General features: G+C 49.7%; 2 long non-coding RNA genes across 2 annotated transcripts in view; one reads left to right on the top strand and one right to left on the bottom strand.

Moving 5' to 3' along the window:
* LOC138296060 (uncharacterized) overlaps positions 1–25,232 on the bottom strand; it is a 155,812-nt gene that overhangs the window by 5,273 nt on the left and 125,307 nt on the right. The gene's annotated exons all lie outside the window — the stretch shown is intronic.
* LOC138296057 (uncharacterized) overlaps positions 1–25,232 on the top strand; it is a 105,486-nt gene that overhangs the window by 77,608 nt on the left and 2,646 nt on the right. The window contains exon 3 of the long non-coding RNA XR_011203740.1: positions 2,469–2,553. This is a non-coding gene — a long non-coding RNA (uncharacterized lncRNA). The remainder of the gene's footprint in view (positions 1–2,468; positions 2,554–25,232) is intronic.

Here is a 25,232-nt window from a genome sequence, read left to right as displayed (position 1 = left end):
TTATCAATTTAGGTGTTTTTGACAGTTCAGGTGTAGAAGAGGCAGATGAGTCCGAGAAAGTGTCATTGATGTCGGCAAAGTACTCAGAAGCAGTTTGTGCAAAAACTGGAGCTGTATTTAAAGGAGGAGAACTAGTGGTTCATAATAAATGACACCATCCGTCTGTGTAGAAGTTGTGTCACATCGATCAGCAGTTTCCGTGCTGCTTGTTGTAATCAATGCTAGTGGAGCCAATGCAAGATCATTTTCCACCCTCCCTAAGCTCGGAGAGGTGTCAGCGTTGCTACTTAAATCTTGTAGAGGGACATCTTGACCAGTAGTCAGAGGGATTCAAGAACTACTGGTTGTTCCTCTTGGTCTGCTGTGCAGAATCGGCCACATGGTGTAACTTGACATTGTCGATAGATACAAAGCGGCCAGACAACGGTGGTAGAATGACAGTTCTGGTACTGTGTATTCCCAGGACTGGTACTGGTGCACGATAAGAATGACCGATCTCCTTTTTCACAGCAACTTTTTCTCATACTAGATCTCCAACCTTTGGAATCCAGCCGGTGGATGTTATTGGCACATCCTTAATTCCTGCGGAGGCAGCACTAGCAGAAGCTTTGTCGTCATGGAACAGTTGTAATTCCTGCAAGACAGTGACACATTCATTTATGTCAAAGGGTTTTTCTGCTGCCTCCATGCCAGGACCATCAAGATCTGGAACATACATTCGAGTTCCAAACAGGCACTGTTTGAAGTATGAACCCGAAGGGACCTTCTAGGCAGATTGTTAAGTACTCTCTAAGGGCCCATTGTGATGAAACTTGTCTCTACTCTCAGGCACTATTTTCTGGCAGAAGAAACCATTGGAAATGTCCAGTGTTATTTTGTATTTTTTGCGCACTATGTTGTTCATAAGTGCTGTGCTATGAGAGTTTTGGATAGCATATGTGCGTGTATGACTGTTTAAGTGTCTGTAGTCCAAGTCTATTCTGTATAAATGGTCTGGTTTAGCTACAGGGAATAAAGGATTATTCATTGGTGAGACAAAGGGTTCGATCACACCCTGGTACTCTAGTTGTGTGAGAATTTCCCTCACGGTGCCTTAACATCATGTTTTATTGGGTATTGTGGTTGTGGTTGGGGTTGATTCTTAATAGGAATTACATGATAGGGGGAATCTTTATCCCACCCTGCGTGGTTGCGGTGTAACGCAGGTGCCTGCGCAAATGCCCAATCAATGGCGTAGGACTGTGCGAGCTCTTCGTGAACAGGTGAGAAAGAAGGTTTGATAACCTCTTCACCACATGGGCAACTACGGACAAAGTCAGGTGGCCAATCCCTTTCGGCCAGTAAAATATCATATGTATTCACAACGCGATCCCAAAAGATTGCATCTATTGTGCGTTCAATGTCTCCTTCTAATTGTAACGTTACTTTGTACACCCTGTCAGGTGTGGAGACACGCGTGTCCACAGTTTCAACTTGTAAGAAGTCATCAGTTGCTTTCTCCTCCAGATGCTCTGGAAGATTCCGTCAAACTATTGTGACCTCTGCCGCACTGTCTATCAGAGTTAGTGCCCATGTTTTGTTCTTCAATAAAGCCCTCTTCTTGAGTGGCATGTTGAATCGGAACTGCTGCCACTTTTTTCTTTTTAAATTTAGATTTTTGTTAAGTTTCTCTTCTTTATTAAAAGAAACTTCTGTAGAGCATTGTGATTCCTGTCTCAGTTTCACATACTCAGTTCTTCGCACTGATTGCCCACCTCGCTCACTGTGTTTTTCCGGTGAGTCCTGAAAGGAATGAGATTGACATGTATCAGTATATTGATATCTGTCAGGCGTTTTTATATTATCTCTATTTCTGAGATTATATCTAGTCTGTGGGATCTGCGTATGCATAGATTCTCCCCTTTTCTTTTTAGGTGTTTGTTGTTTTTTATCCCAGCGGTTTTTAGAACCCTCAGGAGCTTGCTTGGTAGAATCTTTATTAGATTTACCCTGAAATTGTGGTTTTGTAGGTCTGGCCACCAGAGTATCTTGACCAATACTAGAGTAGGTCTCCCCGATAATCTTTGGCAGCTCTTGTTCTTGATCCTGTGGAACATCCCTGAGCAGCATGCGCACTGCTAGTGTAACTGCTTCCCCTTTACCGTTTCTTAATATTATTGAGGATACAGTGTCAAAATTGCACATGAGTTGCATCCACAAGTCTGGGGCCGGGGCAGCCCCATATTCATCTTGAATTTGTTTTAACACTTCTGGCAAATTGGCAGGTGTCGGTGTACCATGTGCGGTAGTATAGAGCGTGGCAAATACCGTGCCCCATGTATTGCAGTTATCTACTGTGGGAACCATCCCAAATGGCAAGCACATAGTTAATATTATATGCTTATACTGAGGTCCCGTATAGGGAAATACTGCTTCCAGTGCATTTATTTTTTGAGCCAACAAAAACGGAATTTCTTCTCGTTTGGCAGGTACTTTACCCATGATCAAATGTACAGCCGTCGGATTGATGCCTGGCGTTACTGCATGTGGTTGCGCCGGAGCAGCACATGCTGGGTTTGTATTTATTGTTTGCATTATAAACTGTACTCATCGTCATCATTACTTAGAGGACCTAACCTAACGTGCAGAAATGTATGGGGTAGGGCATAATCAAGCCAATTATGATGTTCTTGATAAGATTGAGGTATTTCTAGATATGCATATGCTCTGTATTTTGCAGGTTCTTTTGCGGGTGTATAGTATTGAAATGTGTTTGTTTTCCAATCAACTGCTGGAAATGTGACCCAAGAATAAAAAATGTCTGTTCTCTAGGCTGGATGAGCCTCAACAACAAATGTAACTGGACCCCCCTGGGCTGTTAGGCCATGTGCCAATACATGTGCAATAAGGGGTGGTCGCATATTGACTGCAATTGGTACCTGTTGCGGGTTTGCCATAATGAATGGTAAAGTCTGTTCAGAGATAAGCACACCAGATGGGGACTAACCTTTTAGAGTTCAAGCTTGAACAACCTACAGCGTTAGTTAGGTACTCCCTACTTAGCTGAGGAGGAAAATCCTCAATACCACGGATGTGCCCGTATATAGTACTGAGGTATCTTTGTATGTAGTGAGACAGGCCTCTTACCATTGACAAAGAACCCATGATCACTGTCCAGCCTTACATGTGACCACAACAGATGTATAGACATAGGTCATGACCACTGCCCATGCTTACCCTGTCGCAAGTAACGACCACTCATAAGCTGCACAATAACATACAACTCATGTTCAATACTAAGCCTCTTACTGACAAGTCACTTACACTCCAGCTGCTCGCATTGGCAAACAGCTCACAACCACTGACCAGCTTCACAATAATGAAGTTCAGTCCCTGTTAACCCTCACAAAGAGACATCTCACTTGCACAATTATGCCTCAATCTGACATGATTCTAACCTCTTTCCATCCTCATATTTACAGAAATGCCATGATTACTGACTAACCTTACACTGCCACATATCTCACAAACATGTCTGCACTCACACTATTCTGACACTCAAAGCACAATCACTGCACTGACTCACACAATGTCCATCTTTATACCACTGTACAGTCTCACACTTTCATACAACCCATATTGGCTTTCCAGTTCCACAAAAAAACACTTCCAATGGTCACTATGCAGACCACTAGACACTGACTCACAAGTAGCTGCTGTTCAAAAGTAAACTAAAACACAGCTCACAACTGTGGACGCAGATTCTACAATAAATAATTTTGCACGTTTAAGTAGTGCTAGAGAGTCGCAAATGCAATGCTTTAATTGTGTGCAATATAATGAGAATGTTAATCTTGACAATTGTAGGCAATCGTAAATTGTTAAAATTGCACATTTTAATGTGCGCTATGCCTTTGCACCAAGAAGCCTAAAATCAACCACCATTTTTTCCTTAAATATTCAAACTTCAGTCGGTTCAACACTCTTATTTGTACTGTAACATTATAAACATGCATTGGTTTATGTTCTTTAGAACTGTATAAATGTGAACGCCACTTCCATAGGTCGAACGAAGGTGTTTTTACATTTTTTAATGTGGTTTTGTTTTCGTTGTACGGCGTTATTCATTAGATGTAGAATAAAATGAATTATACCATGTGATATGTGTTCTGCTTTTCTAAGGAATGGCTCAATGTTAATTTCTCCATCGAGCCACAGTGACTGTACAGTTCCCATGACTGAAAGTGTACAAAAACTCACAATTGTGGAAATGAGCCAGGAGATTCCCTTTGTTCTTTGAGAGGCAGGCTTCATGTAAAGCTTTCATTGACCAGAAATAGAATCATCTTCATGTTTCTTTTCTCCTGTCTGTATTGAGTTGCAAAGTGCAGTTGGTCAATCTGTTGGACTATTTACCACATATAGGGACCCTTTCTTAATGTAGTGTTTGTACTCTTGCCCAAGTAATGTGGGGATTGTTAGGTTGGAGGTTAGAGCTGAGGGTCACGATACAGAAGGCATTTGAAGTTGAACCTTCACTTATTCATTGTACATCTTTTTTAGACGTACAATTACATTCTTACAGAGTTTTTTTCTAAACTACTTTCTCCAGGTACGATTATGTCATCACTTTTTTGTAGAAATAAAACCAAGATTTCCAAGTTTCATGTTTTGGTTCTTAGTGACCTGGCAGGGTCGATGAATCCAGTCGGTCAAGACATGATGGTTCAACTTTGCAGTCCCACACTCACACCACGGGATGTCAGCGGCATCGCAGCAACATAAGAGTTACGTTGCAGGCCACGGCCATTGCGTTCAGTGAGTATGCCGGAGTAGGCAGCAGGGCGATGTCTGACAGCGGCACTGGTGCTGGAGTCTCTGAAGTCAATGAACTAGCTAGACGCTAGTAGGTGAAGCCTTTGTTGGCCCTAAAACTTTAGAAGCGGAAGAGGAGGCAAGCTCAATCCAGTCCCTTGGAGAGCACTTGTGGAGGAAGGCAGAGTCCTTCCAGCAGAGTCAGGGGCCAGGAGGCAGCAGAGCAACAAGCAGGACAGCAGTCCTTCCAGCAAAGCAGTCCAGATGAGTCCTTGGGGCATCCAGTAAGTCCCTCTGACAGAGTCCAGGTGTAGGTCCAGAAGTGTCGGATCTGGTGAGGTCAGAGACTCAGTATATATACCCATAAATGCCTGTGAATTGGGGGAAACTTCAAGAGTGGTTTTGAAGTGCACAAGGTCACCTTTCAGCCCAGTCCTGTCTACCAGGATCCCTGTGGGGGTTTATCAGTCCTTTGTGTGAGGGCAGTCCACTGGCCTTTGAGGTGTAAAAGATAGATCCTCCACCCTTCCTGTCCAAGCAGACCCATTCAGTATGCAGATGAATGCATTTGTGACTGAGTGTCCTGTGTTTATGGCTGTCTGAGTGGAATGCACAAGGGCAGCTGTCAACCAGCACAGACCAGACGTGGACTAGAGGCAGGCTGTAAGGCACACTTGGCAGTAAGTGCAGAGAAATGCCCACTTTCTAAAAGTGGCATTTCTAAAATAGTAATATTAAATCGAACTTCACCAATAAGCATGATTTTCTATTACCATTCTGGCCATACTACCCATGACAGGGCTACTCCCTGGGCTACCACTTACAAGTATATAAGGGCAGTTCTAATGCTGGCCTAGGAGAGGAGCAGCCCTCACAAGCGTGGAAAACTAATTTGTGAGTTTTTCACTACTAGGACATGTAAAACACATTTGTGCATGTCCTGCCTTTAGCTTACATAGCACCTTGCCCAATGGGTCACCTAGGGTCTACCTTAGGGGTAGAAAAAGGGGAGTTTAAGGCTTGACAAGTCGTTTTAAATGCCAAGTCGAAGTGACAGTGGAACTGCACCCACAGGCCTTCCAATGGCAGGCCTGAGACACGGTCAAGGGGCTACTTAGGTGGGTGGCACAATCAGGCCCACTAGCAGCATTTAATTTACAGGCCCTAGGCACTTCTAGTGCACTTTACTAGGGACTTACAAGTAAATTGAACATGCCAATTGGGTAGGAGCCAATGTTACCATGGTTAGGGGAGAGAGCACATACACTTTAGCACTTGTCAGCATTGGTAAAGTGTGCAGAGTCCTAAAACCAGCAAATACAGGTCCAGACACTGGAGGGAGGCAGGCAAAAAGTTGGAGGATGACCACCCTAAGGCCATCTGGTCTAACACCCATGTAAACAAGAAAGCACACAATCACCAAACTGTTAACAAACAAACAACAAACTGTCCAAAGACAGAAAGACAGAAAGTATTCTAGCCCCATGTGCTTTGCTTTTCAAACCAATAAGTACCATTACACTAGTTAGCCAAGGAACAAGTGATAATGACATAGGGGGTCATTCCAACCCTGGCGGTCCATGACCGCCATGGCGGAGGGTGGCGGAAGCACCGCCAACAGGCTGGAGGTGCTTCATGGGCTATTCTGACCGCGGCGGTAAAGCCGTGATCAGAAAAGGGGAACCAGCGGTTTCCAGACGGTTTTCCCCTGGCCCAGGGAATCCGCCATGGCGGCGCTGCTTGCAGCACCGCCATGGGGATTCCGACCCCCTTCCTGCCAGCCTGTTTCTGGCGGTGTCCACCGCCAGAACCAGGATGGCGGGAACGGGTGCCGTGGGGCCCCTGGGGGCCCCTGCACTGCCCATGCCACTGGCATGGGCAGTGCAGGGGCCCCCTAACAGGGTCCCACAAAGATTTTCACTGTCTGCTTTGCAGACAGTGAAAATCGCGACGGGTGCCACTGCACCCGTCGCACCCCTGCAACTCCGCCGGCTCCATTCGGAGCCGGCTTCCTCGTTGCAGGGGCTTTCCCTCTGGGCCGGCGGACGGCCTTTTGGCGGTCGCCCGCCGGCCCAGCGGGAAAGTTGGAATGACCGCCGCGGTCTTTTGACCGCAGTGCGGTCATTCGGCGGTAACCGCATGGCGGGCGGTGACCGCCGCCCGCCGCGGTCAGAATGACCGCCATAATCCCCACTGTTTACTAATAATACTTTACAAGAGCATGTTTTTTTGACAACAACACCCCTTTTTAGTAAAAACTCCAAGTGGTAAAGTTAGGAATTTCCCTTTATGACCCTTCCCTGGTCCTTTAGTGTCATCCAGGATTCCCCCTTCACACATCAACCTCTGCTTTGAACCCCATAGAAATATGTTGACCAGTCTCAAAACCTTTTTATACAAATATGTTGATGACATCCACCTGTATCTGAGGAATAGTTGCTCAGAATATTTTGTTACTCTATCTACTTGTCTAACCAAAATATAGGCGTGGATGGTGTAGGAAGTTGGCTCTGTATGTACTATTTCAAAGTAAGAAATAGCATGCACAGAGTCCAAGGGTTCCCCTTAGAGGTAAGATAGTGGCAAAAAGAAATAATCTAATGCTCTATTTTGGGGTAGTGTGGTCGAGCAGTAGGCTTATCAGAGGGTAGTGTTAAGCATTTGTTGTACATACACACAGTCAATAAATGTGGAACACACACTCAAAGACAATTCCAGGCCAATAGTTTTTTGTATTGAATTTTTTTTTTTTCTTAGTTTATTTTAAGAACCACAGGTTCAAGATTTACACAAAATACTTTAAATGAAAGGTATTTCACTCAGGTATCTTAGGAACTTTGAATCAACACAATATCATATACAGTTTTAGCAAAAATGGCAATAAGCTATTTTAAAACTAGACACACTGCAATTTTCAACAGTTCCTGGGGAGGTAAGTTTTGGTTAGTTTTGCAGGTAAGTAAAACACCTACAGGGTTCAAAGTTGGGTCCAAGGTAGCCCACCGTTGGGGGTTCAGAGCAACCCCAAAGTTACCACACCAGCAGCTCAGGACCGGTCAGGTGCAGAGGTCAAAGTGGTGCCCAAAACGCATAGGCTTCAATGGAGAAGGGGTTCCCCGGTTCTAGTGTGCCAGCAGATAAGTACCCGCGACTTCGGAGGGCAGACCGGGGGGGGTTTTGTAGGGCACCGGGGGGGACACAAGTCAGCACAAAAAGTACACCCTCAGCGGCAAGGGGGCGGCTGGGTGCAGAGTGCAAACAGGCGTCAGGTTTGCAATAGGTTTCAATGGGAGACCCAGGGGTCTCTTCAGCAAAGCAGGCAGGCAAGGGGGGGCTCCTCGGGGTAGCCACCACCTGGGCAAGGGAGAGGGCCACCTGGGGGTCGCTTCTGCACTGGAGGTCGGATCCTTCGGGTCCTGGGGGCTGCGGGTGCAGTGTCTTTACCAGGCGTCTGGTTCTTGGAAGCAGGCAGTCGCGGTCAGGGGGAGCCTCGGGATTCCCTCTGCAGGCGTCGCTGTGGGGGCTCAGGGGGGTCAACTCTGGCTACTCACAGGCTCGCAGTCGCCGGGAGTCCTCCCTGTAGTGTGGTTTCGACGCAGGTCGAGCTGGGGGCGTCAGGTGCAGAGTGGAAAGTCTCACGCTTCCGGCGGTAAAAGTGGAGTCCTTTAAAAGTTGTTTCTTTGTTGCAAGTTTTGGTTTCTTTGGAACAGGGCCGCTGTCCTCGGGAGTCCTTGGTTCTTCTAGATGCAGGGTAGTCCTCTGAGGCTTCAGAGGTCGCTGGACCCTGGGGAACGCGTCGGTGTTGCAGTTTTTCTTGAAGTGGGGAGACAGGCCGGTAGGGCTGGGGCCAAAGCAGTTGGTGTCTCCGTCTTCTCTGCAGGGCTTCAGGTCAGCAGTCCTTCTTCATCTTAGATTGCAGGAATCTATCTTCCTAGGTTCTGGGGGTCCCTAAATACTCAATTTAGGGGTGTGTTTAGGTCTGGGGGGTGAGTAGCCAATGGCTACTAGCCTTGAGGGTGGCTACACCCTCTTTGTGCCTCCTCCCTGAGGGGAGGGGGGCACATACCTAATCCTATTGGGGGAATCCTCCATCTGCAAGATGGAGGATTTCTAAAAGTCGGAGTCACCTCAGCTCAGGACACCTTAGGGGTTGTCCTGACTGGCCAGTGACTCCTCCTTGTTTTTCTCATTATTTCCTCCAGCCTTGCCTCCAAAAGTGGGGCCGTGGCCGGAGGGGGCAGGCATCTCCACTAGCTGGGATGCCGTGTGGCGCTGTAACAAAGAGAGTGAGCCTTTGAGGCTCACCGCCAGGTGTTACAGTTCCTGCAGGGGGAGGTGAGAAGCACCTCCACCCAGTACAGGCTTTGTTACTAGCCAAAGAGTGACAAAGGCACTCTCCCCATGTGGCCAGCAACATGTCTGGTGTGTGGCAGGCTGGCAAAACTAGTCAGCCCACATTGGAAGTCGGGTATGTTTTCAGGGGGCATCTCTAAGATGCCCTCTGGGTGTATGTCACAATAAAATGTACACTGGCATCAGTGTGCATTTATTGTGCTGAGAAGTTTGATACCAAACGTCCCAATTTTCAGTGTAGCCATTATGGTGCTGTGGAGTTCGTGTATGACAGACTCCCAGACCATATACTCTTATGGCTACCCTGTACTTAAAATGTCTCAGGTTTTGCCTAGACACTGTAGGGGCATAGTGCTCATGCACCTATGCCCTCACCTGTGGTATAGTGCACCCTGCCTTAGGGCTGTAAGGCCTGCTAGAGGGGTGACTTATCTATGCCATAGGCAGTGTGAGGTTGGCATGGCACCCTGAGGGGAGTGCCATGTCGACTTAGTCCTTTTCTCCCCAGCAGCACACACAAGCTGGCAAGCAGTGTGTCTGTGCTGAGTGAGGGGTCCCTAGGGTGGCATAAGACATGCTGCAGCCCTTAGAGACCTTCCCTGGCATCACGGCCCTTGGTACCAGGGGTACCAGTTACAAGGGACTTACCTGGATGCCAGGGTGTGCCAATTGTGGAGACAAAGGTACAGGTTAGGGAAAGAACACTGGTGCTGGGGCCTGGTTAGCAGGCCTCAGCACACTTTCAAATCATAACTTGGCATCAGCAAAGGCAAAAAGTAAGGGGGTAACCATGCCAAGGAGGCATTTCCTTACACAACCCCCCCCCCCCCCAAACGAAAGAGGATGAGACTAACCTTTCCCAAGAGAGTCTTCAAGTGGAAGAACCTGGAAAGGCCATCTGCACTGGCATGGGCAGTCCCAGGTCTATGTTCCACTATAAAGTCCATTCCCTGTAGGGAGATGGACCCCCTCAACAGTTTTGGATTTTCACCTTTCATTTGCATTAGCCATCTGAGAGGTCTGTGGTCAGTTTGAACTACAAAGTGAGTACCAAAGAGGTATGGTCTCAGCTTCTTCAGGGACCAAACAACAGCAAAGGCCTCCCTCTCAATGGCACTCCAACGCTGCTCCCTGGGGAGTAACCTCCTGCTAATGAAAGCAACAGGCTGGTCAAGGCCATCATCATTTGTTTGGGATAGAACTGCCCCTATAACATGGTCAGAGGCATCAGTCTGCACAATGAACTGCTTGGAGTAACCTGGAGCTTTTAGAACTGGTGCTGTGCACATAGCTTGTTTCAGGGTGTCGAAGGCCTGTTGGCATTCTATAGTCCAGTTTACCTTCTTAGGCATTTTCTTGGAGGTAAGTTCTGTGAGGGGTGTAACTATTGATCCATATCCCTTCACAAACCTCCTATAGTACCCAGTCAAGCCAAGGAATGCCCTGACTTGAGTCTGGGTTTTTGGAGCTACCCAGTCCAGAATAGTCTGGATCTTGGGTTGGAGTGGCTGAACGTGGCCTCCACCTACAAGGTGTCCCAAGTAAAGCACAGTTCCCTGCCCTATCTGACATCTGGATGCCTTGATAGAGAGGCCTGCTGCTTGCAGGGCCTTCAAAACCTTCTTCAGGTGGACCGGTGATCCTGCCAGCTAGAGCTAAAGACAGCAATATCGACAAGATAAGTTGCACTAAAGGACTCCAAGCCAGCAAGGACTTGATTCACCAACCTTTGGAAGGTGGCAGGGGCATTCTTCAAGCCAAAGGGCATGACAGTAAACTGATAATGCCCATCCGGTGTGGAGAATGCTGTCTTTTCTTTTGCTCCTGGTGCCATTTTGATTTGCCAGTACCCTGCTGTCAAGTCAAAGGTACTTAAGTATCTGGCAGCACCTAGTTTGTCAATTAATTAATCTGCCCTTGGAATGGGATGGGCATCTGTCTTGGTGACAGAATTAAGTCCTCTGTAGTCCACACAAAACCTCATCTCTCTCTTACCATCTTTTGTGTGAAGGTTTGGGGACTAAGACCACTGGGCTAGCCCAGGGGCTGTCAGAGTGCTCAATGACTCCCAATTCCAGCATCTTGGGGACTTCCACTTTGATGCTTTCCTTAACTTGGTCAGACTGTCTGAAAATTTTGTTTTTGACAGGCATGCTGTCTCCTGTGTCCACATCATGGGTACACAGGTGTGTCTGACCAGGGGTTAGGGAAAAGAGCTCAGCAAACTCTTGTAAGACTTTCCTACAGTCAGATTGCTGTTGGCCAAAGAGGGTGCCTGAATAGATCACTCCATCTACTGAGCCATTTTTAGGGTCTGTGGAGAGGAGATCAGGGAGAGGTTCACTCTCAGCTTCCTGGTCCTCATCTCTTACCATCAACAGATTCACATCTGCCCTGTCGTGAAAGAGTTTGAGGCGGTTCACATGGATCACCCTTTTGGGGGTCCGGCTAGTGCCTAGGTCTACCAGGTAGGTGACCTGACTCTTTCTCTCTAGCACTGGGTAAGGGCCACTCCATCTGTCCTGGAGTGCCCTGGGAGCCACAGGCTCCCGAACCCAGACTTTCTGCCCTGGGTGAAACTCAACCATAGCAGCCTTTTGGTCATACCACATCTTCTGGAGTTGTTGGCTGGCCTCAAGGTTTTTGCTTGCCTTTTCCATGTACTCTGCCATCCTTGAACGTAGGCCTAGTACATAGTCCACTATATCTTGTTTAGGCTCATGAAGAGGTCTCTCCCTGCCTTCTTTTACAAGAGCTAGTGGTCCCCTGACAGGATGGCCAAACAGAAGTTCAAAGGGGGAAAACCCTACTCCCTTCTGAGGCACCTCTCTGTAGGCGAAAAGGAGACATGGCAAGAGGACATCCCATCTCCTTTTGAGCTTTTCAGGGAGCCCCATGATCATGCCTTTCAATGTCTTGTTAAATCTTTCTACAAGACCATTGGTTTGTGGATGGTATGGTGTGGTGAATTTGTAAGTCACCCCACACTCATTCCACATATGCTTCAGGTATGCTGACATGACGTTGGTACCCCTGTCAGACACCACCTCCTTAGGAAAACCCACTCTGGTAAAGATACCTATGATTGCTTTAGCTACTGCAGGGGCAGTAGTGGACCTAAGGGGAATTGCTTCAGGGTACCTAGTGGCATGATCCACTACCACTAGGATATACTGGTTCCCTGAGGGTGTGGGAGGTTCAAGTGGACTCACTATGTCCACACACACTCTTTCAAAGGGGACCCCCACCACTGGAAATGGAATGAGGGGGGCCTTTGGGTGTCCACCTGTCTTACCACTAGCTTGACAGGTGGCACAGGAGACACAAAACTCCTTTACTTTCTGGGACATGTTGGGCCAATAGAAATGGTTAACTAACCTTTCCCAAGTCTTGGTTTGTCTCAAATGCCCAGCAAGTGGAATATCATGAGCTAAGGTCAGAATTAACTTCCTAAACTCCTGAGGCACTACCACTCTCCTAGTGGCACCAGGTTTGGGATCTCTTGCCTCAGTGTAGAGGAGTCCATCCTCCCAATAGAGTCTACGTGTTCCAGTAATTTTTCCTTTGGTCTCTTCAGCAGCTTGCTGCCTAAGGCCTTCAAGAGAGGGACATGTTTCTTGCCCATTACACAACTGTTCCCTTGTGGGTCCCCCTGGGCCTAAGGGTTCAACCTGATAAGGTTCCAACTCCATGGGCTCAGTTCCCTCATAGGGCAGAACCTTTTCCTGGGAAGAGAGGTTCCCTTTCTTTTGTTGTGTTGAAGCTGGTTCCCCAGTCTTCTTTCCTTTCCTCTTGGAGGGTTGGGCCATTTATCCAGGCTCCAACACCACTTTTTCACCCTGATCCTTGAACTGTGCCCTTGTCTTGACACACACCAGTTCAGGGATACCCAGCATGGCTGCATGGGTTTTGAGTTCTACCTCAGTCCATGCTGAGGACTCCAGGTCATTTCCAAGCAAACAGTCTACAGGGATATTTGAGGAGACTACCACCTTTTTTCAGGCCATTGATCCCTCCCCATTCTAAAGTTACCATAGCCATGGGATGTACTTTAGTCTGATTGTCAGCGTTGGTGACTGGATAAGTTTGTCCAGCCAGGTATTGACTAGGGGAAACCAGTTTCTCTGTCACCATGGTGACACTGGCACCTGTATCCCTCAGGCCTTCTACACTAATCCCACTTATTAAGAGTTGCTGCCTGTATTTTTGCATATTAGGGGGCCAGGCAGCCAGTGTGGCTAAGTCCACCCCACCCTCAGAGACTAATGTAGCTTCAGTGTGAACCCTGATTTGCTCTGGGCACACTGTTGATCCCACCTGGAGACTGGCTATTCCAGTGCTAACTGGAGTAGAGGTTGAAGTGGAACCTTTCTTGGGACAGGCCTTGGCTCCAGTTTGGTGTCCCTGCTGATTACAGCTACGACACCAGGCTTTTTTGGGATCAAAGTTTTTACCCTTGTACCCAAAATTGGGTTGTGAAGAGGCTTTGGACCCTCCCTCCTGAGCAGGTTTTTGGGGCCCTGTAGAAGACTCTTTACTTTTACCCTTGGATGTCTCAACACTCTTCCCCTGGGGAGTCTTTGTGACCCCTTTCTTTTGGTCACCCCCTGTGGAAGTCTTGGTCACCCAAGTCTTGACCCAATGGTCCGCATTCTTTCCCAATTCTTGGGGAGAGATTGGTCCTAGGTCTACCAGATGCCGATGCAGTTTATCATTGAAACAATTACTTAACAGGTGTTCTTTCACAAATAAATTGTACAGCCCATCATAATCATTTACACCACTGACATGAATCCAACAGTCCAGTGTTTTGACTGAGAAGTCAACAAAATCAACCCAGGTCTGGCTCAAGGATTTTTGAGCCCCTCTGAACCTAATCCTGTACTCCTCAGTTGAGAATCCAAAGCCCTCAATCAGGGTAGCCTTCATGAGGTCATAGGATTCTGCATCTTTTCCAGAGAGTGTGAGGAGTCTATCCCTACACTTTCCAGTGAACATTTCCCAAAGGAGACCCCAGTGAGATTTGTTTACTTTTCTGGTTGCACAAGCCCTCTCAAAAACTGTGAACCATTTGGTGATGTCATCACCATCTTCATATTTAGTTACAATCCCTTTAGGGATTTTTAGCATGTCAGGAGAATCTCTGACCCTATTTATGTTGCTGCCACCATTGATGGGAACTAAGCCCATCTCTTGTCTTTCCCTTTCTATGGCTAGGATCTGTCTTTCCAAAGCCAATCTTTTGGCCAACCTGGCTAGCATGCGGTCATCTTCATTGAGGCTGTCCTCAATGCTTCCAGAGTTGCTGGACTCTCCTGTGAGAGAAGCAGCATCTCTGACTATCACTTCTGGAGTCAGGGTTGGAGGAACCCTGGTCTTCCTATCTAGGGTTGGAGGTGGGAGTTCCTCCAACTCACTAGTGTTCCCCTCTGTGAGGCCATCATCAGAGGGGTTGTTTTTAGCAAACTCTGCCAAGAGCTCCTGGAGCATGTACTTTGGTAGGGTTTGAACCAGTTTATATCTTTTTGATTTTACAGAGAGACCTTAACTCTGACATCCTAAGATGCAGGTAAGGGGTGAGGTTGAGTTCCATCACAATCTCTTCTGTAGTAGACATTTTGTTTCTAAAAGTTGGAATACTTTTTAAGAATCTAAAACTATCTCTAGAACTTAATTCAAACTTTTACAAAACGTTTAAACTCTAAAAGAAATGCTAAGAGGGACTAACACAAGGCCCTAGCAGGACTTTAAAAAATTTAGAAAAATAGCTAAAATTTCAAAAATCAGTTTCTAATGACAATTTTTGGAATTTAGTCGTCTGATCAGGTATTGGCTGAGTAGTCCAGCAAATGCAAAGTCTTGTATCCCACCGCTGATCCACCAATGTAGGAAGTTGGCTCTGTATGTACTATTTCAAAGTAAGAAATAGCATGCACAGAGTCCACGGGGTTCCCCTTAGAGGTAAGATAGTGGCAAAAAGAGATAATCTAATGCTCTATTTTGTGGTAGTGTGGTTGAGCTGAAGGCTTATCAGAGGGTAGTGTTAAGCATTTGTTGTACATACACACAGGCAATAAATGAGGAACACACAATCAAAGACAATTCCAGGCCAATAGGTTTTTGTATAGAAAACTATGGCGGTCATTCTGACCGCGGTTACCGCCGAATGACCGCCCCGCGGTCAAAAGACCGCGGCGGCCATTCCAACTTTCCCGCTGGGCCGGCGGGCGACCGCCAAAAGGCTGCCCGCCGGCCCAGCGGGAAAGCCCCTGCAACGAGGAAGCCGGCTCCGAAAGGAGCCGGCGGAGTTGCAGGGGTGCGACAGGTGCAGTGGCACCCGTCGCGATTTTCACTGTCTGCAAAGCAGACAGTGAAAATCTGTATGGGGCCCTGTTAGGGGGCCCCACGACACCCGTTCCCGCCATCCTGGTTCTGGCGGTGAAAACCGCCTGGCCAGTCCAGCCTCCTACAACAGGCTGGCGGGAAGTGGGTCGGAATCCCCATGGCGGCGCTGCTGAGGATTCCCTGGGCCAGGGGAAAACCGGCGGGAAACCACCGGTTCCCCTTTTCTGACCGCGGCTTTACCGCCGCGGTCAGAATAGCCCAGGAAGCACCGCCAGCCTGTTGGCGGTGCTTCCGCTGCCCTCCGCCCTGGCGGTCACAGACCGCCAGGGTCGGAATGAGGCCCTATATTTTCTTAGTTTATTTTAAGAACCACAGGTTGAAGATTTACACACAATACTTTAAATGAAAGGTATTTCACTCAGGTATCTTAGGAACTTTGAATCAACACAATATCATTTAAGGTTTTAGCACAAATGGCAATAAGCTATTTTAAAACTAGACACAGTGCAATTTTCAACAGTTCCTGGGGGAGGTAAGTTTTGGTTAGTTTTGCAGGCAAGTAAAAAACCTACAGGGTTCAAGGTTGGGTCCAAGGTAGCCCACCGTTGGGGGTTCAGAGCAACCCCAAAGTTACCACACCAGCAGCTCAGGACCGGTCAGGTGCAGAGGTCAAAGTGGTGCCCAAAACACATAGGCTTCAATGGAGAAGGGGGTGCCCCGGTTCTAGTCTGCCAGCAGGTAAGTACCCGCGACTTCAGAGGGCAGACCAGGGGGGTTTTGTAGGGCACCGGGGGGGACACAAGTCAGCACAAAAAGTACACCCTCAGCGGCACGGGGACGGCTGGGTGCAGAGTGCAAACAGGCGTCAGGTTTGCAATAGGTTTCAATGGGAGACCCAGGGGTCTCTTCAGCGAAGCAGGCAGGCAAGGGGGGGCTCCACGGGGTAGCCACCACCTGGGCAAGGGAGAGGGCCACCTGGGGGTCGCTTCTGCACTGGAGGTCGGATCCTTCAGGTCCTAGGGGCTGCGGGTGCAGTGTCTTTACCAGGCGTTGGGTTCTTGGAAGCAGGCAGTCGCGGTCAGGGGGAGCCTCAGGATTCCCTCTGCAGGCGTAGCTGTGGGGGTCAGGGGGGTCAACTCTGGCTACTCACAGGCTCGCAGTTGCCAGGGAGTCTTCCCTGTAGTGTTGTTTCTCCGCAGGTCGAGCCGGGGGCGTCGGGTGCAGAGTGGAAAGTCTCACGCTTCCGGCGGGAAACGGGAGTCCTTTAAAAGTTGTTTCTTTGTTGCAAGTTTTGGTTTCTTTGGAACAGGGCCGCTGTCCTCGGGAGTTATTGGTCCTTTTAGATGCAGGGTAGTCCTCTGAGGCTTCAGAGGTCACTGGACCCTGGGGAACGCGTCGCTGTTGCAGTTTTTCTCGAAGTGGGGAGACAGGCCGGTAGGGCTGGGGCCAAAGCAGTTGGTGTCTCCGTCTTCTCAGCAGGGCTTCAGGTCAGCAGTCCTTCTTCGTCTTCGGTTGCAGGAATCTATCTTCCTATGTTCTGGGGGTCCCTAAATACTCAATTTAGGGGTGTGTTTAGGTCCGGGGGTTAGTAGCCAATGGCTACTAGCCCTGAGGGTGGCTACACCCTCTTTGGCCTCCTCCCTGAGGGGAGGGGGGCACATCCCTAATCCTATTGGGGGAATCCTCCATCTGCAAGATGGAGGATTTCTAAAAGTCGGAGTCACCTCAGCTCAGGACACCTTAGGGGATGTCCTGACTGGCCAGTGACTCCTCCTTGTTTTTCTCATTATCTCCACCGGCCTTGCCGCCAAAAGTGGGGCCGTGGCCGGAGGGGGCGGGCATCTCCACTAGCTGGGATGCCCTGTGGCGCTGTAACAAAGAGAGTGAGCCTTTGAGGCTCACCGCCAGGTCTTACAGTTCCTGCAGGGGGAGGTGAGAAGCACCTCCACCCAGTACAGGCTTTGTTACTAGCCACAGAGTGACAAAGGCACTCTCCCCATGTGGCCAGCAACATGTCTGGTGTGTGGCAGGCTGGCAAAACTAGTCAGCCCACACTGGAAGTCGGGTATGTTTTCAGGGAGCATCTCTAAGATGCCCTCTGGGTGTATTTCACAATAAAATGTACACTGGCATTAGTGTCCATTTATTGTGCTGAGAAGTTTGATACCAAACTTTCCAGTTTTCAGTGTAGCCATTATGGTGCTGTGGAGTTTGTGTATGACAGACTCCCAGACCATATACTCTTATGGCTACCCTGCACTTACAATGTCTAAGGTTTTGCTTAGACACTGTAGGGGCATAGTGCTCATGCACCTATGCTCTCACCTGTGATATAGTGCACCCTGCCTTAGGGCTGTAAGGCCTGCTAGAGGGGTGACTTATCTATGCCATAGGCAGTGTGAGGTTGACATGGCACCCTGAGTGGAGTGCCATGTCGACTTAGTCATTTTCTCCCCACCAGCACACACAAGCTGGCAAGCAGTGTGTCTGTGCTGAGTGAGGGGTCCCTAGGGTGGCATAAGACATGCTGCAGCCCCTAGAGACCTTCCCTGGCATCAGGGCCCTTGGTACCAGGGGTACCAGTTACAAGGGACTTACCTGGATGCCAGGGTGTGCCAATTGTGGAGACAAAGGTACAGGTTAGGGAAAGAACACTGGTGCTGGGGCCTGGTTAGCAGGCCTCAGCACACTTTCACATCATAACTTGGCATCAGCAAAGGCAAAAAGTCAGGGGGTAACCATGCCAAGGAGGCATTTCCTTACAGATGGTATAAGTGACATGTAAGCTCAGTCCCATAAACACAATTCCTCCTTCTCTCTCCCTGAGCAAATTATAAGCTCCCTTGACTGACTGAGATCTTCATTCTCTGGGGACAGACCCCACAAATTATTACTACTGTTATCTCCGCTGCCTCTAGCCTTGAGGCCATGGCACATCTCCACAATCATGTTAAAATCAGTACTAGCTTCTGTACATGGTGTCCTAAACTTTCTGAGCCATAGGTGCTCATGCTGCACCTCACAGATAAAACCCAATATTTCTCAACCTTGTCAGAAAGTGTTTTTGTTTCGCTCAGAGAAACTGACTTGGATATGGGTGATCACTACCACCCTTCAACAAAAACCAATCAGAAGAACTGGAGTTATGAAACATCTCTCCATAGCCCCATTTAATTTGCTTTAAAGAGCTATTCATTCCAGTGTAGGGTGTTGGAGCACTTTACATCACACACACACACATTATACAGAAACAATGAATCATATATGTGTAAATCAGTGTGTAGGAAACGTTACATAAGAGAATAAGGATTATAAGATATAGGATGTCCAGCACCAAGAGTTCTGTTTGCGATGGAAGGGGGTGCGGAAAGCATGAAAAGCAGGTGTGTGCCGAAGTATGCAGTACCTGCAGTTGACAGTTGTAGCTGTATTGTAAAGATCTTTTTGCTGTTGTGGATGGTCGGGCTGGAGCTTTGCATTCAATGCTGTTGGGTTGCCAAACTTCACATTGTTGTTGGGTTCCGACTTCAAGGTTTTGACATCTGCGGGTCATTCACATTCACAAAGACCCATAAACTTCAGGGGAGCTCAAATGAGACACTAAGGGTCCAGTATCTGAGGGGCACCACTGGGGCTCAGGAAGTCACTACAGCAGAGGCCAACAGGGCTCAGACAGGTCCAGTTGCAATTCCAGGCGGCAGGCCAGCTGGATATTTGCAGGGAGCATACTAAGGTCCTCATTACAACATTGGCGGTAAATGCCGCCTGCTGCCGTGCTGACGGCGCCAACATACCGTGACTGCGGCGGTATACTGCTATGGGTATCATGACCCACACAGAGAAATCTGCCACTATACCGACACCCACACAAGTCCGCCAGCCCAAAGGTCAGTGATAAACTGGCGGTACCAAAACCCACACCGTTACGCTAACAGAAATATGCCCACAGAATCGGGACCCACGAATCACTGTGGCGGTCTTTCAACCGCTGTAAACCATTGGTGGTACACACCGCCGCGTGGAAAAAAACACACACACTTACAAAACCACACCACTTAGACAATTCAAACTACACATACCTGACACACATACACACACCACACCCACACACCCACACCACTATAAAACACCCACCCACATTACCACCACCCTTTCAACAAAAACAAAGATTGCTAACTGAGAGAGAGACAAGCCAGGAGCACCCTCTCAATCTGAGCCACAAAACACCATCACCCATACACCATCCACACACCTCACAGAACACACTACAACACATCACCCCGCACATCCTCACACATACCACTCACACCACATCTATGGCACCCCAAAGACACCCCAGGTTTTCCGAGGAGGAGGTAAGGGTCATGGTAGAGGAAATCATCTGGGTAGAGCCACAGCTATTCGGATCACAGGTGCAGCAGACGTCCATTGCTAGGAAGATGGAGCTATGGCGGAGAGTCGTGGACAGGGTCAATGCCGTGGGACAGCACCCCAGAACAAGGGATGACATCAGGAAGAGGTGGAACAACCTACGGGGGAAGGTGTGTTCCATCGTTGCAAGACACCAGGTAGCCGTACAGAGGACTAGCGGTGGACCCCTACCTCCTCCCCCACAACTAACAACATGGGAGGAGCGAGTCTTGGCAATAATGCATCATGAGAGCCTCGCAGGAGTAGCAGGAGGACTGGACTCTGGTAAGTCAAATCTTCACTACTATATCCCCCACCCTACCTGCATGCCATCACAAACTCCTACTCCTACCCTTACACCTATCACTTCACCACCTCACATATACCCCACTATCACAACCCACCTATCCCAATACCAAGCCCTGCATGCAACACCAATGCATGGACACCCATCACAGACCTGCATGGACACCCATCACTAAAGCATGCCCATTAGAGAGAATTACCTAGCCCACAAATTCACCACACATACAAGGCAAAGCTGACATGGCAATCACAAACATACAGGGCAATACACCCATGCACAAGATGGCACACGCAGATACAATGACACTGCATTTACATCCCCACAGGACCCCCACTCAACGTCAACTGAGAGGAGGTGCCACCAACATCCAGTCCTCCCACAGAAGAGGCCTACAGTGATGACAGCAGCTCTTCACACCAGGATCACGATGACCAACCTGGCACATCAGGGACCTCTGGAAAGTCCGTTACCCTGCCACAGTCCCATACCACCACAGACCCTCCCCCCTCAGGAAACACCAGCACAGCACCCACCCAGTGGGCCCATACCACTGTCCCCAGGACACGTCAATCAGCAGTGTGTCCACCACTACAGGGACCCCAGGTAAACCCAAGACAATCAGGGACTTGGGGTCAGTGGCAGTGGGCACACGGTTCAGGGGACAGAGGCACAAGACAACAGGGAAGCTGGGAGGAGTGCTGTGCGACAGGGGGAGGACAGGCCCAGGGAACCCACTCTCCACGAGGCACTTGATGGGATCCTGGGAGCATACAAACATTCCCAGGAGACCATGGGCCAGATACTGGCCAAGTTGCAGGAGACACAGCGGCTGCAGGAGGGACAGTACCCCGGGGTCAGAGAGGACCTCAAACACATCCACACCATCCTGGTCACCATTGCAGGGGTGCTGGCTGACATGGCCAACACCATGAGGGAGGCTGTGGCCCCTGACACTAGCCACACTGAAGAACAGCCCTCCACCTCCGCTGGTGCTAGTGGACAGGAGGACACACCACTGGAACAACAGGCCACCAGCACCCCACCCCCTGCAGAAGGAGAACCACCCCACAAACGATCCCTGCGATCCAGGCAGAAGCCAGAGAACATTGCCAAGACCCTGCCAGAAAAATAAGAATCTCCTGTTTGTCACCCTTCTGTCCCACTCTGTTACCCTGTCCACCTTGAACTGCCATTGCTCCTCTTCCTATGCCCCATTGGACAATGCACCTGTGATACTAAGAGACTGGACTTTAACTGAACATTCCTCCACCATCACCCCAGCCCATTGCACATCCCCCTCAACCTCTTAGCACTTAAATAAACACCCCTGGAACAAATACAAGTCTGGAGTCTGTCAATTGATTGAAATATGTATTAGTTCAACAATCTGTAAACATTGCAGTTCATATGTACAGTTATATATACATTGGTATGACCTGTAGTGGGCAGCAGTAAACACACCAGGAGCCAGAGTGGGGCACAGAGAAATAAAAATAGAGATGCCAAAGTATGCAGTAAGTGGCCATAGACATAGGGAAATCAGGCTGCCATGTCCAATGTCCAACAGAAAATTGAAATGTAAAGTGAAGTTGGAATGTCTTACCTGTGTGTCACTGGAAGTACTTCTGTTGTCCACATCTTCATCCTCTGCGTCCTCTTTCTCACTGTCCACAGGCTCCACCGCTGCCACAAGACCATCTCCACGCTCATCCTCCTGCAGAAAAGGCACCTGGAGTCTCAAGGCCAGGTTATGCAACATGCAACGATGATCTGGCACACCTTCTTGGGTGAGTAGTACAGGGATCCACCTGTCAGATGGAGGCACCTGAACCTGACCTTCAAATCAGATCTGGCTCCAATTGGGCACACAGTTCTTGGATTGTGGCCCTATCAAGTCTTAGGTTAGGATAATGTGTCTGTCCTCCCTTGTCGCAAGGTCCACCAGGGGTCTGTACACTGGAGGATGTCTTCATCTCATATTCATCCTCAGCGACTGAAGTCTATGGAGGAAAACGGTGAGCAGAGGATCATATTCTACTGAAATAATGATGCATCTCTTCATTTACAGAACCAGTATGTGAATCCGAGAGTCAGATAATGTGCCAATGTCTGCTGTGATGCAGTTAGGTGCCATGGCCTGTGCCCCCCTGAAATGGCAGCTGCCTGACCTGTGAGGAGGGACAAGTGGAAATGAGGTAATTCGGCTGGCGTTGTGCGCCGTTGCGGTCGACGACCACCCCACAACTTCACATTGGTTAACATTAGGCCCTATGGCTTCCAGGAGCCAATGGCGATGTACGCCGGTGGTGACATTACGCACCACCGCGGACGTGACCACCATTATCTATCTATTCACTCACTTACTACCTGACCTTCAACAGGAGAGGACCTACACTGCAAGTGCTGCTATTACCTGTGTCTGGAAGCGACAATGGCTCATGTGTCTTCACTTCGGAAGAGTTGGAGAGACTGGTGGATAGGGTCCTACCCCATTACACTTTACTCTATGGTCCTCCAGACAAACAGGTGAGTTCATTGTGAGCATGATGCGTGGGCCATGAATGTAAGGAGTGCTGTGTGTGTAAGCCACATGTAGGGGGGCTGAGGTGTCCTGGGAAGAGTGCTGCATGTATGGTGGTCAATGTCTGTGCGTAAGGGGATGGGAGGGTTATGGTGGGCCATGAGTATGACAGTCCGGACGGTATGACTAATCCCTTTTCTGCTGTCTTTTTTTCTGCAGGTCAGCGCCCATCGGAAAAAGGGTATTTGGTGTGCCATCGCCAAGGAGGTGCGGACCCTAGGGGTCTTTGACAGGCGGAGCACACCCTGCAGCAAACGGTGGGAGGACCTGCGCCGCTGGGCAAGGAAGACGGCAGAGGCCCAGCTGGGGCTGGCTTTCCAATGAGGAAGGGGTGCCCGTCGTACCCTGACCCCCCTAATGTTCCGCATCCTGGCTGTGGCCTATCCAGAGTTGGATAGGCGCTTGAGGGCATCACAGCAGCCACAAGGGGGTGAGTACAAATTCAGATTAATGACTTTGCTCGCGTTAAGGTTTTACCTGGGTGGAGATGTGGACTGTGGGTGCCCCTAGGCCAGGGAGAACATGGCAGGGTAGGTCCCTTTTTGGGCAGGCTCTGAAGCACTCCAACCGCAGTGGTGTTAGTGGGCATCTACTAAGGGTCAGGGCCCTGTTTGTTTCAGGTATGCAGCTGATAGCTTTTTGCTATGCACCCCATGGGCTGGTGACTATCTTTGTAACTGGTAGGGCATGGCCTAGTGCATAGGGCTGCTCCCTGTGTGTTGTGTACGTTAATGGTAGTGTTGTTGCTGGCATCGACTAAGTGTATCCTCTGTGTCTCCCTCCCTTTTTGTTTTGTCACCCTGACCTTGTGTGCATTAGCATCATCTGGCAGAGGCACCGGCGATGGAGGGAGCTGCATCTCACATGGGCCTGGAGGCCGAATCCACCGAGGGTGAGGGCACCAGTGTGACAGAGGGCGAGGGGAGCACCTTGACGGAGACAGGAGGGGACACTACAGACAGCGACTCCTCCTCCGATGGAAGCTCCCTGGGGTGGTGGACACCTCTGTGCCCACCCCAACAACAGGTACGGCTGCCAACCCCCCTACCAGCACCGCCCTCCCACCAGCCCCTCAGCGTGTTTCCCGTGCCTGCTCACCCAGTAGGCTTGGCATCTCCTTCGCCCCAGGCACCTCAGGCCCTGCCCCAGTCAGCCCTGCTGCCCTCAGTGAGGAGGCTATTGACCTCCTGAGACCCCTCACTGTTCGGCAGTCAACCATTCTGAATGCCATCCAGGGTGTCGAGAGGCATTTGCAACAAACAAATGCATACATGGAGGGCATTCACTCTAGCGTGGCGGCCCAACAGAGAGCATTTCATGCTCTGGCCTCCGCACTGATGGCAGCAATTGTCCGTCTCCAGCCTCCTCCCTCCAACTTCCTCTTCCCAGTCCCAATCCCCTCAACCCCGGCCTATCCCAAGCACACCTTCAGACCAGCATTCACCCAAATCAACACAAAGAAGTGGCTCAGGAAAACACAAGCACCACACGTCATCTCACAGGCACTTACACAAGCACCATCCCCATGCAGATACACCAACATCCACTGCCTTTACTGGGTCCCTCTCCTCCTCCTCCTCCACCTCCCTCCCAGTAGCATCTCCACTCACACCCGCATGCACTACATCCTCATCCACTACCTCCATCACCAGCACGCCCATCACTACACACCCCTCACTGGCAGTCACCACCCCCACATCCATGCACACGTCCCCTGTGTCTTCTCCCACTGTGTCTGTGACCCCCTCCTCCCAAAGTACACAAACGCAAGCACACACCTACCCAACAGCCATCCACCTCACAACAGCATCCAGCTCATGCACCTGCACCCAAACACAGCAGACTGACACCTCCTACAACCACTACCTCTTCCTCCACTCCCTAACCTTCACCCTCTTCCCACCCCAATGTCCCTAAGAAGCTTTTACTAGCAAACACTGACTGCTTCCCTGCCCCGCCCCCACCGTCCTTCACCTCAGGCCAGGGTGGCCAAAACCCAGCCCAGCACCTCAGCCACCAAGTCCACGTCAGCTGTGGTTTCTGCAGCTGTCAGAGGCTCAAAGGGGGCACCAGACAGTGTGCCACCAACCCCTGCCAAGGCCAAGAACATTCTGTCACCTGGCAAGGTGAAGAGGGGACAGCATCCAGCAAGGGGAAGAAGCCACAACCACCCAGCAAGGCCACCTCAAAGACTCCAGCTGCCTGACCCAAGGTAATACCACCTTCTGCCAAGGGCAGGAAGGGGCACAAAACACCAGGCAAGGCACTTCAGCCGTCCGAGCCTGCAGGTGAAGGCCTGGTGGCTAGCGGCACAACCGCCAGCACCGCCACCTGCACCGCGGCCAGCCTGCCTCTATCAGCAGCAGCAGCCCCAGTGGGCAGCCGTCCGAGGCTGCAGGAGAAGGGCTGGAGCCTCCCCCCACCACTGGCAGCACTGGCACC

This window comes from Pleurodeles waltl, chromosome 1_2 (genome assembly GCF_031143425.1).
Source record: "Pleurodeles waltl isolate 20211129_DDA chromosome 1_2, aPleWal1.hap1.20221129, whole genome shotgun sequence".
In the NCBI taxonomy this organism is placed as follows: domain Eukaryota; kingdom Metazoa; phylum Chordata; class Amphibia; order Caudata; family Salamandridae; genus Pleurodeles; species Pleurodeles waltl.
Note: the sequence above shows the minus strand (reverse complement) of the source record. Positions and strands in the feature narration are given on the sequence as shown.